Source organism: Pelecanus crispus, chromosome 18 (assembly GCF_030463565.1).
Source record: "Pelecanus crispus isolate bPelCri1 chromosome 18, bPelCri1.pri, whole genome shotgun sequence".
In the NCBI taxonomy this organism is placed as follows: Eukaryota; Metazoa; Chordata; class Aves; order Pelecaniformes; family Pelecanidae; genus Pelecanus; species Pelecanus crispus.
In genome coordinates this window covers 914,672-925,256 of record NC_134660.1, presented here as the reverse complement: position 1 = coordinate 925,256, position 10,585 = coordinate 914,672, and positions in this window count along the sequence as shown.

The window sequence follows — 10,585 nt, the reverse complement described above, 5'->3', positions numbered from 1 at the left end:
AAGTAGTCAAGTAGTTGTTGAAGAAACTACACTTGCAACAGGACTAAGGCAGCGGCTGCAGCTTGGGGGGCTTGATTAAAGACAGCTCCAACGTTATGCCAAACCTGGGACGCGCTACAGTCCAGCCACCACTCGGATTGCTAGCCAAAACTGGAGCGCCTGCTTCCCGAAGCTGGGTCAAAGTTAACTCATCAGGTAGAAATTTCTAGTACAGCCGAACCCCATGTCAATTCAGAATGCAACAGCACAGCTCAACCCTTTCAAAAGAGCAGCACCATTATACCTTAATGCTTTCACACTGTTAGTCACATTATTTGGATACAGAGGAAGTATTAGAACTGTGATAAACTGGCACATGTATTTGAAAGGCTGATAAGCGAATGTCTCATTCTGGCAAGTATAAACATAGAGGTAAATAAGAGTGTGATTTTTCACTTAGCTTCTGTTAATATTAATCAGTGTTATCCATTAATCAATTTCAAGTCAGCAGACAGCAGAGAAATACAAGAAAATGCATCAGAAAAATATAATGGTCATTGCACAGATACAGCTTAGCTTTAAGTATACTGCCCAGCACAAAGTTATGCAGTGTATTTCCTAAAAATAACAAAACATTAATGCTTTCTCACTACAACTCTGCTCTCTGAAATCCTTAGGTAATGTGAATTCTGAATAGCATGTTAGCAAGAAATGACTAGAGACTGCAATGTGAAAATACAAAGTGTTTGATTAAAATGGTCCAGTCGCCTACATTGCGATACATTAGCAATATTTCAGAGCACAAGAAAAGGAAAAGTTTCAATATACTTGCACAGTTTGAAGAACAGGTGCACGAAACAGAATAGCGCGCAGGCACAGCAATTCCCAGTTAGTGGGAAAACACATCTGGTACAAGTTACATCATGTCAGCGGATAGTAATCAGGACTATAACACAAGAGGGAATTATTTATACCATCGTACAATCACTCCTTTCTTGTGCATCTCAGCTGCTTTATATGCAAAAAACTGAAAATATGTTCTTAAGTGGTAAGTTTTATCTCAAGACAGAGCCGCAGTCAGCACATCCTCACAGTTTTTGCATTTCTATGGGTAAGTACTCAAGCCTGCCTTTGCCCATGTAAATGCAAAATAAAAAGACTGACTGCGACTAACGATCTATTCTGTCACCTGCTAGACGTCGAGGGACAGCTTGTAACACCCACCCAAGAGATGGTATCTGCAATAGGTTCACGCTGAGTAGAGCTACAAAGGAAGAAGAGTAATCCTATCTACTGTATCAGAAGGACAATTCTGTGCAGCTGACACAGACCTTGCAAATATGGTGTAACATGGCAAGAGGATACGCAGGGACAGCCTTCACGACACAATTCCTGGAACTGTTCTGTGAAAACCAGAAAAAAAACCCGTCCTAACTCTCTGCACTGTGAGCTCAACGTTCACTTGAAACACACTTTGTCATCCGCTCATATAAAAGATCAGACATAAAATGGTGCGTGGCACTGTGGCTTGTATTTTGGTGAAATTAAAGCTATGCCACGTATTTGGGCATCTCTGTCTCAAATGGATTAGTCTTGGTACAACTAAGCAAACTGACACGCACATCATAAAAAACCAACAACATTGGCAGTAACTGAAAGTATTGCAGGGAGTCTTGGCAGGGAAACAAAAGACTGGAGCGTGAATAAATGCTGTCCAATTCTCAAAGTAAAGGTCCGGGCAGCAGTACCTTCGACGGGGTGGTATATGAATGCCTGAAGATGCAGTACAGCCTCTAGACTGTCCCATCTTCCAGGTTTTTTTTTTTTTTTTGACCGTTCCTAAAATAATCTATCATAGGTATCTCGCTAACTCAGCAGGCAACATATTTTCACTGTATGGAGCTGGCTATTTGCCTGTAAGTATTTAACAGTCTAATGGAAAATGAAGCAGACCATATTTCCAACTCCAGAAAAATGCCTTATATAATATCCTGCAGCTAAAACACAAAAACTACGATAAAAAACCTTCAGGCTTTTTCCATGTCTTAAGATGAATTATTTGGCTGTATGTAGAAATCTGGTTTGAGGGACAAAGGCTTTCAAACCAGTGATTTCCAGAACTGTGAATCTGGAATTTTTTCAAGCATTATCTCCACAGAAAATAGTTTAAGAGGTTGCCATTTCAGAATTCAGCAGCATTATAATCCCTCAGCTTTTGCAGTAAGCTGAAGGCTTTCTATTGGCTATGAACTAGCTTTATATACGACAGCCATAAACCTCAACATTTTTCTTTTACTAGGCAAAACCATCTTGAAAGTTCTAGTACACCACCATATACACTCAAAAGTCTAAGCCCTTCCTACTACCTTAAATATACAAAAGTTAAACACCTGTGACTGAATTAGGAACTTCCTTGTATTCAAACCTATTGCTGTGTCTCATCGATATCTTTCAATGAAAAAACTGAAAGCAAGATTAAAAGAAAACCAGGTAGTTACCACCCAACAGTAGTCATTCACGTGTATACTCCTAGCTTTCACCTTTATTACTTTTCTGTAATTGTTTGGTAACTTGAAGACACATATACGAAGCAAAAAAGCTTTATATGACCACATTAACAGATTATCTGTCCCTTCAAATGTGTATACTCATCAAAATATGTGCCAGAAGTTCAGAACTACCCACTGCTACGATACTGAAGGGCAATTGTTTCACCCATTAGCCTACTCTTTGTTCCAAACCACTTTTTATTGCTTAGTTTTCTTCTTGTTCAGTGGCAAGATTCCTTATTGCTCTAAAAACTCTTGCTTTCATTATTATCTGCTCACGTTATCTTGAAGACTAGTAAAAATTGCACTAAGATTTCAACCATCTATTCATATGCATAGATACCAGTGATGGCACTTCTTATTAAACATCACTAACTTATTCTAATGTTACAAATTATTCCACCACCACCATCGGCTACACACAAAGCCGTATGAAAACAAAAAGGAAATCTAGCATCAAGATCTGTACTTCTGTTTCCCAAAGTTAGCATTTTTCCTTCCAGAGAGGAAGAGTGGAGAAAGAGGCACTAGATGTGTATCTGTGTCTTTGAATATGTAGATGGGGATCAGTTGAGAGAGCTCAAAAAAAAATGTAAAGGGTCTGTCCACAAAGTAAAGCTGACAGGTGTGACTTCCACCTGGACCTTTATTCTGGAGGAAAGGTGTTTTTCCGTGGTTTAAGCTGACAGCACTAACTTGGCAAGAAATAATAAATTTTTATATCCAGAACAGACGTACCTCCTCTCCTAGCAAGCCCTAAAGGAGACCTTTGCAGTATGTAGAACGGAGGTAACAATCAAGATTTGTATTTTTTACGGAAGGGTTCAGTTTAAGAAAACTCACAGACAGGCTCACTTACGTGCTTACAGCTTTTCGTTGACCAGCCTGTACCACACATCACAGCACGTAATGTGCTCCTGTATCGTTTATCTTTTACCCTGTAATAATGGAACGTTTAAAATAATCTCATCTGAGCTGAGAGCGTGATGTTACACACGCACTTTACAGAATCCCTCAGTCACAGTTTAATGTAGTCTTTAAAAAACATTTTGATTCATTTCCAGTCTACCAGTTTACCTTAAAAAAAACCTGCTAAATATTTTGGAACTTTGCTGAGAGTGGTATGTAGTAGAAAAAGAAGATTTAAGTAGCAAAATCTTCTTTGGCTTCACGAAGTGTGAATTTGATCTCTCTAAAATAAAGTTTGTTCTTCTCACATCATTGGAATGTGCTTATGGATAGGTTTAAAATCCTCTCCATTTTTCATTTAGAGCTCTTTACACACTAGATAATTTTGACTGTGAAGCCAGCAACAAGTTTGTAAAAACCTCCATAGCAACAAAAAAGCTTGCAGCAGCTGCCCAACCGTCCTCTGCACGGCGGCAGATGCACTAGCTGGGAGCACGACTCCCACTCCCTCGCGCTGGTAAATGCTGTGCTGATGGGGAATTAGCACAAGGAGCCTTCCCTTCTGTTCGCTACCTGGGCTTCTCCTAGCATCTCCTCCTTTCAAACTGCCCACAAAACCACACCTGCATTGGCCCGCAGGGTTTCAGCTTTATAACTTCTAGCAGAATTTAACTACCGGATCGCCAAACACGACTCAGATCGAGCCCAGCTAACCTTGTGGTTAATACAAAGATGATACGTGTGTTCATGCAAGCACACACCGCCAGCACAACTGCTGGCCTGGAATGATTGTCGAGAAGTTTAAGTAATCCAGTGTTGACAAAGTCTAAATGTGCCAATACCCAAACTATACTATTGTAAGCGTTTCTCCTTGCACAATGTCACAACGCTCCTGTAAACCCTGAATCACCATTCGGTATGGTTATCTTCCACTACCAATTACTGTCTTGTTTTGAGCTACTGAATCTTCCGAAACATTACACACGGAGTTTGTTTTAGATGCACAATGTAAACTTTTGGAAAAACAGACCGTCTTGCTTTTATAATATTTACATAATTTAACAAAGCACATTTAACAACACACAGATTTATCAGCTTCCAAGAAATGCTAACCAAGTAACAATACTGCAACAGAACTCCTATTTGCACACACTCTACCTCTGCAAGTGGAAACTGCATTTCAGCGCTCTCCCTGAAGTTACCAGAGTTAGACGTGGAGATATAAAGCTGTTAGCAAGCCTACGCGTGATCAAAGCAGCAGTTCATTTCAACCTCCACATGTTTTACTGTGGCAGTTCTCAAGCATAAATACTCTTCCCACTGATACAGTGGATTTTATTCCCAGTTTTCCTGCTAATTCATTATGCAGCTATGGACATCTTATCTCCGCTTTGTATTTCAATTTCCTTCTGGGCAAAGTGAGGACAATTATCAGCTAAGGCCAAAGTTACTGGTTCATTTTAATCTGACCTAAGTCTGTGTGGCTGCCAAAGGAGGCAGTACACTCTTTCCCTATTTATATGCCAATGCCGGCATTCTTATGGTTGCAAGGCGAGATGCCTTGGGAAATCGGTCTGCCTGGAAAATAACCATTCCTTGGGATAAATATTCAGCTGGATCAATTCTCTGAACCAGCTCACTGTGCAACTTCATGAATACCACCATCCATTTCAAGATTTTGCTTCCTGAAATAATCAATTTGCTCTATAGGTGCAATCTGGCTTTCACCTTCCATAACATACCAAGGTAAGAGAACCAGAAGCACAATAACAAATTTGTGGAAAACATCTGAGGATTATGCTTAAGAATTGAGGTTGAAAAAATAATGTATTTTCAAGAACCTGTAGCAAATAGGATTTTTTCTCAAATGATTTCAGCCTTTGCACAGCTCATGCTTTCATTTAAAAATAAGTTCCTAATGATTACCAAAATATTCTTAGATATTCGTTCTCTCTCCTTCCTGACATGTTATAATCTAAACCCACAGATTCATCTTTAAGAACAGCAGGATCAGAGTTGTAGGCTTCAAGACAAATCCACATCCTGGCAAAGGTCTGAACGAACGATCACAGAAACCACCTCAGGAGCTACTCAGTGGCACACGAATTCCAAATCTCAGCAACGAGACCGTTTCAGGGTGAGAGAGAGAACACTTGGGGATGGACAGATGGATGGACACCAACCCTAAAACTTTTCCCTCTTGGCAAAAAGGAACAACAGTTACTTAGGTTCCAAAGCAAGACAGGGAATAGCTTCTCAGTAAGAATCTCAGTAAGATTGGGGTTATTTGTGCAAAGGGAGGGTGAGAAGGGAAGAAGAGCGTCCACTGACAGCAGGCATAATTAACTTCATCTTATTGTCTGAATTTGAAGTGCTTGGAGTGTGGGATAATAGAAGTCGGTTGTGCACAAGACAGATTATGTTAAATGATTTTATAGCACTGTAAGTAGGCTAGGTAATTTATCAAAGATAAGTAGAAGGCGGGATCCTTCATCAAGAAATCTGCAGGTTAGAGGAAAAGCTATGAAAACCAAAAAGAGGGAAAAGAAAACAGACTGATTTAGGAAACAAGTTTAAAAATGCAGTAAAAAAACCCCGTGTAATAAAGAAAGAGAAAGGTGAGGGGACAGGAAACAGGAAAACACAAGAATTAAAATGAGTTTAGAAAGGTACAAGTGGAAGAAGAAACGTGCAACAACATATGTGTTAAAACAAAACTGCCTGGCAAAAAGTTGCAATTAAATTCAGGACATAATTTTTCTCAGACCTTTAAAGTGCAGTCATCATGGCATTTCACTCTGACTAATAGGTTTTGTCCTGCAGCTAGTAAGTGTGAAATGAATGATTCAAGACATGCACATTACAATAAAGCAAACTAGAGATTCTCAGCAGCCATTTTTACTATGACATAGGCGACGAAGATATATTAGGGTATGTTTCCATCCCTGCTAAAGACTTCTGAAGTCACACATATACACCACAACTTGTATTTTCATAATGTCAAGCCTACTAGTGTCACAGCGTATTAAACACGTATCCCAGCATAAGTCCCTCATAAAGTGACATGCAGTTAAAACACGGGAAATCTAAGCACAGTGCATGTCACTTAATAGGGAACTTTGAGAATTTACTACAGCGAGAAAGCATACAAAATATACTGAGGAACGGCAATGCACCTGACCCCAACATTTATGTGAGAAACACCGCAAATTTGCTAGCCTGAAAAAGAAAAGAAAACCAGGGAAAGCTACTGGAATTAAGGACAGAGCTCCCATCATTGTACGAAACACTGTAATTTTTTAGAAAGGGTAGAACCAGAAAACTTACAGAAGTGTGAGCAGGAAGAGCTTCTTTAAAACATATCTAACAAAAAATATCTGCATCAATCGGAAAACATAAATACTCCTGTTCAGCAAATGTCCAAAGATATGAGTGACACAGCTAGTTGACAATACTGGCTACATGTCAGGGTACTGGACACTAAGAGCAATCAGGCTTTTCGTTAGAAATAATCTGCCTTCTACCATTAAAATTCACAGTTGTCACCGTATGTAATTTGTCTTCAGACAGCACTATTAAGACACATTCCATAATTCCCTTTTCATCACATAAGCACTAAAAAGGCTTAAATAAGCATGACCTGCAAGCAACTGTGGAGTCCAGAACAGATTTTTACTGTCTTCCACGAGACTAGTCAGCCATAGGAAAAGCAAAGTTCTAGCAAGCTTTCTGCACCTGCAAGATTCAGCTATGCTCCAACTCAAATATTTGCGACTTGTTGTGTACAACATTCCCATAAAAGAAAGTATGTGGATCAATGGATGCTTGTCTGTAAATTTTCAACTATAAAACTTTCTGCTTGTAAAAAAAGAAAAGCTCTACTACCTTATCCTACCAAGCCATCTGTCTTTGCAGTGGTACCACAATATTCCTCCAAAATTCCAGCTGAAAAACTTTCTGTTCACTTGTATTTAGTACCTGGAACAGAATGAAATTGGCTTAACAGGTTTTGTCTCAAATGTTAATATGGATCCTAATTCCAGCAACCTATCTTCAAGCAGGCCCACTTGCCTTTCTTACTACATTCCTAAAATCACTTTTCCACTGAAAGAGTCAAGTTTCAAAACTTAAAAATGCACAAACGAGAGAGCACTACAGCATAAAGTGCTGGTAGTTGCTTAGCATAGCTAAATGTTTCTCTTGAGTGAAAAATACTAGTCTGAAACCTCCTCAGGGAAGGGTGTCTGAAAGTGTCAAGGAAACTAATGCAAGCTGCTTGTGTTAATGAGTTTAAGCTGCTGGCACCAGAGCTACCGCCAGAGTTTCACTCCCTATGCAATTGTTTTTCAGGAGGGAGGAGCAACCTAAAAATCGCCAATTTAAGATCACTTGGAAAACTAAGCATTTGCGAAGGTAATTTGGAAATTAAGATACTAGAAGTTTAGGTTATAATGAATGTTTCAAGTGAACTAGGAAAGCCTGTCTGTTATGTTTTCACTAGTTAGGAGACCTACATGAATTCTACTTGAGAGTTATAAGCAAACCCCACCCACTTTCCAAAATACTGAAAATGAAGATCCTGCAAAGACCCAAAATGCTATATAATTTTACTCACACTTACTCACTTAGGAGAGTATCTGTTTAAACAGAGTTTGCAACTTCAGGGACAAACTGTATTTTTATTAAAATGTTCTTAAAGGCATAAAATTTGTCACTTCTAGGCAAAACATCCTTAGTTATTTAGACTTTTGATACAACGAATGAGTTATTGCAAAGTTTTTAAAATATGTTAGCCTAGTATTTACGGTGGAAACAGCTGGAAGTTAGGCATTTGGATCCACAGAAAGAACAGGTTAAAAAATACAGATTCTTACTGGAAAACACTGTCTGAAATAACTCAGCCATGCTTCCGCAGCTTGAGGAAGCTCAAGACATTATAGGGTGATGTCAACTGTAGACAGTATCTGCTCGTTGACTGCATTAATATTTAAAGCATATAATTTCATGATCATAAAATGACCTCCACATAAAAATCCCTATTTCTTCTCACTATTGTGGGGGAAAAACCCCAAACTTGGGTATCGTAAGAGTCTGAAAAGACAAAGAGCACATATTTAGCAAAATGCTTTAAAAAACAGAATTACGTTCTTTAAAATTTACTTCATCTCCCATTTAGAAGCCAAGATCTGGATCTTGTAGGGAGAGCGCTGTTTCCCAGCAGAATACATTGAGATCAGCTGTTCTGTGCTGTAGGAATTTAACAAAGTAAGAGAGTGCTTATAAAATATTTTCATACAATAATAATCCACAGAATCAGGTTGCTAGAGGACTTATCAATCTTCTCAATTGGTTGGTACTTGCCTCCAATTGTGTCTCTCTCTTTTGTGGTGTTAGAAAGGAATTTATTCTTTGATAAGGCATATTCTAGCGTGCCACAGAGAAATAGGCCACTGATGACACGTAGTTTTGTAATCACCTTAAATATACCTGTGTCTATCTCAGATACGCCATCGGTACACCACTCTTCCATTAGGCACTGATACAGCACGCGATACCAAGACTGGAAGATGGGATCTTGTTTACTGGAAGTATCCATTTAACACAGTTGTACGAACTCAAAGGACTCTTCCCACGTCATTTGTACACCGACGTCTCACACTCCAGGTGGTATGACACCAGACAAAGTAGGTTTGATCTACAAGCAATTTCTTGTACACATAAAGACTTTCCATCTTTAGATGAAACTGCACCCCTCAGTCTGAAATTTCCACATTCTATGATTCTGGCAAGGAGAATAAAACCAGAACACCCCAATATCGTACACCTGCAACAGAACCTGACAAACTGCTTTTATAATTTAACTCCTCTAGGTAACTAACCATTCATACAATACTGCTGAAGAATTTACTCTCCAGAAAACATCGAAGTTCCTCCATCAGTAGTAGGTGAGAAGAAATAATAATATAATCAATTCAGTCCTTTAAAACAAATGAACAATAGCCTACAATGCCAAAGTCTCTTTTGAGCATGTAAAGATTTGAAAGGGTTTTTTTAAAATGTGGCAAATGCTAAGCCACATTTGCTGAACTGATCTTCCTAAATACAACTGATCTTAGTGACTGCAAATAAGCGCTGAAGTAGCTATAAACACTAGTCAGCAAGTACTAGATAAAATTATAAATAAAATCTTAAGTCTCTGACATCCTATTACATGCAATCACTTAGAAAAATAAAAAGCCTTCCTCATTTTGCACTTCTCTTTCAAACACTCTCTGAAAAAGCTTTCAAAATTTCTATCCCTCAACTACACATTCACACTCTGAGTTTACTCTATACCTCAACTTTACTATCAACATCTAAATTTAAGTGTTGGTTGCCCGGGGCAGGGATGGGGCTTTTCATCCTTTCAGCACAAAAAACACATTGCAAGTGCTTGATTAATCTCTATAAAGCAGAAAAAAAAATGCATCTTACACGCAGGTAGAAAGACAGATAAAGGGGTTTCAAATAGGTACCGATGAGAACACTAGACCCATGTAAAGGATGCAAATTATCTGCTACTGTAAAATATTAGGACCTTTTTATATGAGATTTTCCTGCTCCACAGCCTTTTCACCACACCAGTGGCCACAGTCCTGCATCTGTAGCACGCATTCGCTAACACACAGCAGACACCTCAAGAGAAAGCGCCCAACTTCCACACGCGAGCAATGGAGCTGCAGTCAATCAGCGCGGTGGCAAATCAAGGTGCACCGGCCCATCCTTCACAAATCAATGCTCACGCATTACATCTCCTTTATTCAGCGCACACACACACATACCCCACCATCATTCTCTTGATTCACCGCGCATACACCACTGTCAACAAAGCATGTGCCAGTTGCCATTCCCAGAACAATACAGCTCAGGTCAGCCCCTGAAAAGATAAAAAATGCACATTCCTCACGTCCTTTATGTCTACAGTACTTCCCTCGCTTTGACTTAAATCACTTGTGCCTCGCAAGATGCCACAACTCAGTTGTGATTAAAGATACTTACATAATACTGCTAAGACCAAAGAGATACATTATCTTGAGGCATATCTTTTCATTCTAACAATACCTGCACCAAGGCATCCATAGGACCGAAAGTTGCACGCAAGGCAGCTA